Here is an 8,113-nt window from a genome sequence, read left to right as displayed (position 1 = left end):
GCTCAGTCACCGCCCTGCCTGTGAGGAACGCATTGCTGCTTTGATATCTGAAGCATGAAGGGTGATCTGAACCCAGTCCCCTGGGGCACAGGAGCAGGACTACCCAGGTGCTGTACTCAGGGGCCAGGCAATCACCCTGCTTTCCTCGATCCCCTCTGACCCAGCAGCCCCCTCTCTACCTGCAAGCACTGCTCGTTTCCGCGCGTCCTTTACTGCCAAGACAAGGCCTGGGGGACTCACTGCCACTGAGAGTCTGGATCGTCCCGGCGGCACCTGGCCATGCCGAGGGGACCGAGGCCCAGTGGCTGCGAGCTGCGGCCCAGCCAGCCCCTAATTGGTTTCTCATAAAGCCTTGGCCAGCTCAAAGCTACCCAGTCCCAGGGGGACTTGCCCACACACTGCCCCCTTTGCACCCCACCCCCTTTAGGGTGACCAGACAGCAAGTGTGAAAAAACGGGACGGGGTGGGGGGTAATAGGCGCCTATGTAAGAAAAAGCTCCAAAAATCGTGACTGTCCCTATAAAATCGGGACATCTGGTCACCCTAGCCCCCTTACACCCGGCAGGGACGGGGCCCAGGGGTTTCATCATCGGGCCAGCAGGGGCCCTGGCATCACAGTCTGACCCGCGCTAAGGCAGGCCCAGCCCAGCCCCCCGTTACCCCGCCAGGTTTGCTGCAAACACCGCAGCCCCCCGCGGGGCAGCTCCGCAGCGGTCGAGCCCAGGCTGCCTCGCTGCAGGGGGACGGCAGGCTCCAGGCCCCGCCCCGGCGCCGGCCACGTGGGGCGGAGCCAGGCCAGCGAAGCGCCCCGCCCCGCACACTGGCGGGCGGAGGCGGGGGTCTGGCGGCTGGAAGCCGGCTCCTAGCCCCGCCTCGTGCATCAACCGCAACCATAGCTCCGCCCCCACATGGGCGGGTCTCGGCCGCGGCCTCGCCGCTCGCTGTGATGTGCGGCCCAAGCCCCGCCCCCCAGCCTGCCGTCACAGCGGCGGCCCCGCCCCCGCGGAGCCCGGATGAGGCAGGCTTCGGAGCCGGGGGACGCGGCGGGGGAGATGCTGCTGCCGTGACAGGGGATGCGCCCGGGTGAGTCTGGGCCCCGGGCCCGGTGTCCGCTCCGGGGCCGGCCTGAGTGCGGGGCGCGCGGAGCTGGCTCGGGAGGAGGGGCGCGGGCTCTTCGGCTCTGGGGATGAGTGTGTCGGCGGGGGGCTCCGGGAGCGCAGGGGCGGTGGCGGGCGGACGGAAGCCGGGAGGGGCTCTGGGGTGGGGGCTGTCGGGGAGCGGGGCTGCGAGGGAGACGCCCTGTGGCGGGTACGGAAGCCGGCAGGGTCTGAGGGTCGGGGGGCTCCGCAGGGGAACACGGCGGCCGGGGCAAAGCGGCGCCTTGGAGGAGAGGAGCCGCGCGGGCAGGGCTGGCTGGGGGCGTACGGCGGCCGGGTGACTCCACGGAAGGGTCCGCGGTTTCCTGCTCCGCAAACCTCACCGGATTGGATGTAAATTGACAACGGGGCAGGTCCCGCCCCCTCCTGCCATTGGCCGGGGTCGGAGCCCTTACGGGCTGCGATTAGTGACGGTGTCGTCACTCACCGGCGGGGCCTGGGCAGGGATCCCCGAACCCGGCACAGCCGGAGCCTCCCGCCGGAGCAGAGCGCAGCGGCCCTTGGCCCCCCGGGGCTGGTGGCACCGCGTCTCGGGCCATCCCCGCCTGCCCCGTGCGGGGTGCAGTGGCTGGCTGGGGGATGTAGGGCGCGGTGACTGATGAGGTGTGTGGAGTTGGGGGACGTGGGGCGCCCATGGGTGGGTGCGATGCTTGGTGGGGGACGCAAGCTGGGGGGTTGTGGGACACAGGATCCCCACAGGTGAGTGTCATGGCTGGTGAGGGTGTGGGGGCATGGGATTCCTGTGGGGGTGCATTGACTGATGGGATGTTTGGAGCCTGGGGGCATGGGATCCCAGTGTGAGGGTCCATTTATTGATGGGGGGTGTGGAGGCTGGCGGCATGGGGTCCCTGTGGGGCTATATGGAGTGCAGGGTCCCCATGGGCTGACAGGCGCAGTGAATAAAATGAGGTGCAGGGTCCACATGGATGGTGCAACGGTTAGGAGGAGCAGGGGGATCATATTCACTAGAATATATAATCCTCTTTGCATGTGATTTCAGTATTCTGGGTAGCGGGCGTGATGCTGACTACGCCTGAGTGCTTAGTGTGGATAGAGACATGTTGCATTCAGCATTGTGTCAGCTAGTTGTAGGTAAAACCTGGTCCTAGTAGATTTTCCCAACGGTTATCTTTTATGATGCTAAATGTCATTTGTCTCTGCTGGCCAGTCACCATTATGTCCACTAAACCAATGAGTAAAAACCCACTTTCAGCATGTTTACTTTTCTTGGTGAAGGCAAACTTTAGGGTCAAGGAGGCAGTTGGGTAATGGGGTTGGATAGTCTATATATCTATATATAATGTCCTTGGGAGCCAAAAAATCTTACCGTGTTATAGGTGAAACTGCATTATATCGAACTTGCTTTGATCCGCCGGAGTGCCCCGCCGGCGCTCCCCCCCCCCCCCCCCGAGCACTGCTTTACTGCGTTATATCCGAATTCGTGTTATGTCGGGTCGTGTTATATCGGGGTAGAGGTGTGTCTATATATATATTGGTTGCCAAAACTAGTTGTCTTATTGAGAATGCCCTGGAATCCATCCTCACTGCTGTGTTTGGAGAAAGGGAAAGGCCTGCAAAATGTTTGCTGTCAGATGGTGCTAGGATACACAAATATGCTCATGATGTCAAATGCACTTAGTCCAGTGAGTCATTAAAAATACTATTTCTATTACTGCAAAGAAAAGGGCAGGTTGGGAGTTAGCTCAGTCCATTCTTCTGGAGAGAATTTTTATCGGGAGGGGATGCCCTGAAAAGCTTAAACTAAGTATCACAAATCTGATGTCAGGTAGGTGAAGGCAGTTGGAACAGGCAACACCTTGCTGAAACCCTATGGAAGGATCCAACTTCACAGCTTTTACACACCACACACACACACACACATATATATTCCAGCCACCATTCTTCTGCCTAAATAGGGCTCTTGCAGTCTGTCTGTCACTGTTGTTCCTTAATCAGAGTTTGCTGGTGAGGCTGTATCTTCCTCCTCTCCCTCCCCCTCCCCTCTGCTCGCCTGAGCATGCTGCCTCTGCAGTGCACATTGAACTCTGCTAGTCAAGGAATCTTTGTGGTTTTATACGGATGAAAGTGATTTCTGTGCCCATCTCTGGGCAGAATGTTTTATATGTTGTAGTATTCACTTGTTGTGGTTAGAGTTGTTTCTCAAGTGATCAGTTAATGATACAAATTGGAGATCAGAAACTTTTCGTTAATTTAGGATAGCTTGTCCCTGTTCAGTTAAAAAAAAATACAAAATTCCCCTTTTGATTTGTGTAGCTATGTACTTACGTTGCACTCACATAACTAAAATAGACTTGTTGCCTAGGATGTTTCTGATCTGAACATTTTAACTATATTATTAATATGAACTATAGGATGGTCCAGCTTGGATAGAGTGAAAATTGTGCCTAACATGTCCAGTTTATTTGATGGCAAACAGAGTCCTGAGTAGTCTGGAAAATTAGTTTCTGGTTATAGCAGAAAATCTTAATTGTTGCAAAAAGGGATGGCCTCTGGGCAGCCTTGTGTACACAGTTACCTCTGTGTTTTCTATCTCTTGTAAATATTAGCTGCATAAAGATTGACAGATAGAAGTGTGGAGCAGGAGTTCAACAGCTCTTTAGCCCCAATAAAACAGCCCCAATAAAACTCACATGTTTCTTGCTAGAAAACAATGAAGATCCCCAGGTGTGTTTGCCATAACAAGCCATTGCCTCCAACTTCTCTAGGGGTGACTCTGGAAAAACTGCTCCTTGAATAACTTTCTGGGATTGACATCTTTCCCCATCTTTGACATCTGGGAGGTATCAGAGGAAGTTCTGGGTTGTCCACAGGGCACCAGACTTGGCCATGACCCTTCTGACTGCATGCCAGATGATTATTTCCACAGTGGTATCAAAACACTATTAGTCATACATTTTAACTTTTTAAGGCAATGCTTGTTCAACTGGGATAACTATATACATGGTCCCAGGAAGAGGTCCTCTGAGACGTATCTGAAGAGTTTACTTTGGGAAGGGCAGATCTGGGGAGAGATCAGTCACAGAAATGAAATCGTGGTTAGATAACAAACTTTCCCTTCTGAATCCTGAGCTCTTTCCCAGTCCAAGATATGTAGTGACCAGTTTAAAAAAAAAAGTCAGGGAGAGAGATGAATAAGACAGAAGAAGGTTCTCTTCCCTGGAATTAATCTAATTATTATTAACCTAATGTTGGAATTACCACTTGGATTCCCTTCCAGCAGAAGGATGCTGCTGTGGAGGATAGGAGGTCGAGCCTGTAGTGCTTTAATAAAGGGTTTGATGAGTGACCTGGTTGCCGTCAGGCTTTCTGCCCAGAAGGCTGCTGGAGAACATGTGGAGTAGGCGCTATCCCTTCTGAGACTAGTCTGGACCTGCATGTTTTGCTGATGCTGCACTCGATCCTCCTAGCTGGTCTTCTCACATCTAGCATGCCACAGTTTCATGGTTTTTCTTCTGGTTGGTTAGACTTCGGGGAAAATTCAGGAAGAATGATCTCCTGGCATGTGTGGAAGGAAGAATTTTCCTGGGTAGTGAACGAGTATAAAAGAACTACCTTATGCTCTTGGGATGCCCAGTAAGGCTCTGGTCTTTTAAGAGCAGATATTTTAGAGACTCTTCTAGCTGATGGGATTGCAACCGGGAGCTATATCTTCAAGGATCGGAAATACAGGCACCTAGATGCCATTGTTTGAATGTATGGTGTGAGAGCTTGTTACTCTGGTGCAGGTTCCAGGCCAAGCAGATAGGCCTGACTGTTGGTTTGGACAGATATCCTGCCACCACCCAGGGGAACCCTAATACCTGCTACAGACTTGGATCAGCTTGTGTTCATGACACTGTTTAGCTCTGAGATGTGAGATGCAGTGAGGGGAGGTCTTGGCTGTTCTGTAAGAAATCCAGCAGAACCGGGATGTTTGGTTTCCTGGGTCTTGACACTAGTAAGAGTTTTGTCCATATCCTGTGAGGTTCAAGAGGATAGAGAGTTTGGAGAGTATCTGTTACACTGGAAGAATATCCCACCTGTTGCTGCTCAATAGCCAATTGTCAGACTTGTGTAACCTAGTTTGGGATGCAAAAGCCGACTTGGGGACAGGGAGGGCACATAAGAGATGTGTCCATTTGTGAACCAGAGCATTTGTTCCCAGGGATGTCTGCTCTGGTGAACATGAGCTTAGTTTTTGCATTTTGACTGCATGAAGATGGGTCCACATGGGAGCAGTCTGGCCCCTTGGATATCAGCTGGAATACTTCTTTGTTCAGGAACCATTCTCAGGTATCTGTCAGCTGATGGCTTTGCCAGTCTGCTTTAGTGTTCAGTGTCCCTTCTGTGTGAGTTGCCCTGATGGAGCCTAGGTGACCTCCAATCAGAAGAAAATCTGCATCACTTTTTGTGTCCTCTTGCTATTTTATGTATCCCATGGTCATCATGTGTGATTGAATCAGGATGTGCTCCTTCCTCAGCTGTCCTGGAAATCTTGAAGGGCCAGTCTGACCACTTTCATTTCTAAGGAGGCGATGCCCTGAACCCTCTAATTTTGACCATGATGGAGAAGGAGCTTGGCAGGTAGCTTTGTTTGGGGAGCAAAGCCTTGGGGATGTTGGACCTCCAAAGAGGAAGGGGCTCACTGCTGCCTCCAAGAAACTTTTTAAACATTGGAATGTCAGTGGTCAGGCAAGGTGGGAGTCCTGGAGTCTGCTCTGCTTGCACCACTGGAGGCAGAAAACCTGGGATTTGGGTGGGGAAAGAGTAAGGCCAAGCCCTGGAGCCCAACTGACAAGTCTGAACTGCCTCTAGTATTTGCCAGGAGAAAGGTGCAGCCCAATGTCTTGGACCAGTGATCTCCAACTTTTTACACACAAGATCACTTTTTGAATTTAAGTATAAGCCAGGATCTACCCCGCCCCTTCCCCAAGGCTCCACCCCACTCACGCCATCCTCCCCTCTCTCTGTCACTCGCTCTCCCCGACCCTCACTCGCTTTCACCAGGCTGGGGTAGGGGGTTTGGCTTCGGTAGGGGGTGCAGGCTCTGGGCTGGGGCCTGGGGCAGGAGGTTGGGGTGCAGGAGCGGGTGTGGGGTGCAAGCTCTGGGAGGGAGTTTGAGTGCAGGAGGGAGCTCTGGGCTGGGGCAGAGTGTTGGGGTGCAGGATGGGCTACAGGGTGCTGGCTCGGAGAGGGGTCAGGTCTGGGGCAGGGGGAACGGGGTGCAGGAGGGGGTACGGGGTGCTGGCTCTTGGAGGGGGCTCAGGGACTTGGGGTGCAGGAGGGGGTATGGGTGCTGGCTCTGGGAGGGGACTCAGAGCTGGGGATTGGGATACAGGCTCCCACCGGGCGGCACTTACCTTGGGCGGCTCCCAGGCAGCGGCACAGTGAGGCTAAGGGTATGTTTACACAGCCGACGTTAAAGCTCTCCCGCGGCAGTGGTTTAACGTGGTTGTGTAGACGCAGCTCCAGCGCTGGGAGAGAGCTCTCCCAGTGCTGTAATAAAATCACCTCCGCGAGGGGAATAGCTACCAGCGCTATCTACACTGCCACTTTACAGTGCTGAAACTTGCGTCGCTCAGGGGGTGTCTTTTCACACCTCTGAGCAAAGAAAGTTTCAGTGCTGTAAGTGGCAGTGTAGACAAGACCTAAGGCAGGCTCCCTGCCTGCCCCTCCACACGTCGCTCCTGGAAGGGGCCAATGCACCCCCCTGCAGTCACTGCCCCTCTCTGCAGGCACTGCAGCTCTCATTGGCCACATTCTCTGTTTCTGGCCAATGGGAACTGCGGGGGCAGTGCTTGCAGGCAGGAGCAGCTTGTGGAGACCCTGCCCCCCTGGGCCGTGGGGCATGTTTCCTGGAGCAGCGTGGGGCTGGGGCAGGCAGGGAGCCTGCCTTAGCAGTAGCCCTGCTACACCGCTGGACTTTTAGCGGCCGGAGATCGCGATCAACTGGGAGAGTCTCCAGGATCGACCATTCGATCTCAATCAACCGGTTGGTGACCACTGGCTTGGACTGATGGCGAGACAAAGCTCCAAACTGGACTACTTTCTCTCCATCATTGCAGCAAGGGTTTGAGGGGCAGCTGTCTTATTGTTTGGGCAACTTGTGCTAAATGCTTGCAGCTGGAGAGTGCCTCATCGCTGTGTCAATGGAAAGCAATGTGTGGTATCAGTGAGACAGAAAGTGTGTCCTCAGCTTCTGCCAGCCAGAAATGGACTGTGTTATAAACCTGAATTCTGATCCCATTGAGCAGCCCAGTGCCTGCTGGACTAGCTCATTTGAAGATGCTGGATTTAATCTGGTGAGCTGGAGTAGCCACTCTTACTGTGTTTGCCTCTGTGTGCAGGGAACTGAATCCAGTTCTGATCTGATTGGACACAGGAAGTGTTGCTGGAATCACGGTTCACTGTTGATGTGCATACCCTCAAAATTCAGGTTTCACACTTGGGTGCTTAAAGGTAGGTTCCAAAACAAATGATCTGTGAAAATCAGGTCACTTTAATTTGGTGACAACATCTGGATTTTTAGGGGCCTAAGTTAAGGCACCCAAGTTTCAGAAAGGTTGGTTTTTAATAAATACAACAAGGTTGCATCATGTGATTGATGGGAAGATCTGATGCTGGAGTTTGGATGGTTTTCATTCTCCCTGTGAAAAAATCAGAGGAAACTTTGCAGCTCTGAGGATACATTAACTCTGGAGGGCTGCCCTAACTTGCATCGCTTATGAAATGTGCGCTGCGCTATTAATACCTGAGCGCATATACACTTCATATGTGGCATCAACAGACACTGATTTTCATACATATAAGTAACTTATTTTGAAATGACACTTCCAGCAGAACCCAATTCACTGTGCAGCCTTTTCTCATGAATTGAGGTGGCTGTGTGGGCTGAACCTTATGAGCTATTAAATATATATTTGTAAAAGGCAATTTCCCTTTATTACAGTCATTCC

The 8,113-nt window shown here is 53.1% G+C and overlaps 1 protein-coding gene across 5 annotated transcripts in view; it reads left to right on the top strand.

The window, feature by feature from the left end:
- Positions 1-1,001: 1,001 nt before the first annotated feature.
- NDEL1 (nudE neurodevelopment protein 1 like 1) overlaps positions 1,002-8,113 on the top strand; it is a 44,211-nt gene continuing 37,099 nt past the window's right edge. For 4 of the 5 annotated variants that reach the window (XR_002908973.1, XM_024215622.1, XM_024215623.1 and 1 more), the window contains exon 1: positions 1,002-1,083. The gene's annotated coding sequence lies outside the window, so the exon portion shown is untranslated. Of the gene's footprint in view, positions 1,084-1,597; positions 1,761-8,113 lie in introns of those variants that run through there. The other variant, XR_002908974.1, reaches the window with a different exon arrangement.

The sequence above is a fragment of the Terrapene carolina genome, unplaced genomic scaffold, assembly GCF_002925995.2.
Source record: "Terrapene carolina triunguis isolate 2854851 unplaced genomic scaffold, T_m_triunguis-2.0 Scaffold192, whole genome shotgun sequence".
Lineage (NCBI taxonomy): Eukaryota > Metazoa > Chordata > Testudines > Emydidae > Terrapene > Terrapene triunguis.
This window is presented reverse-complemented; position numbering and strand designations above follow the sequence as displayed.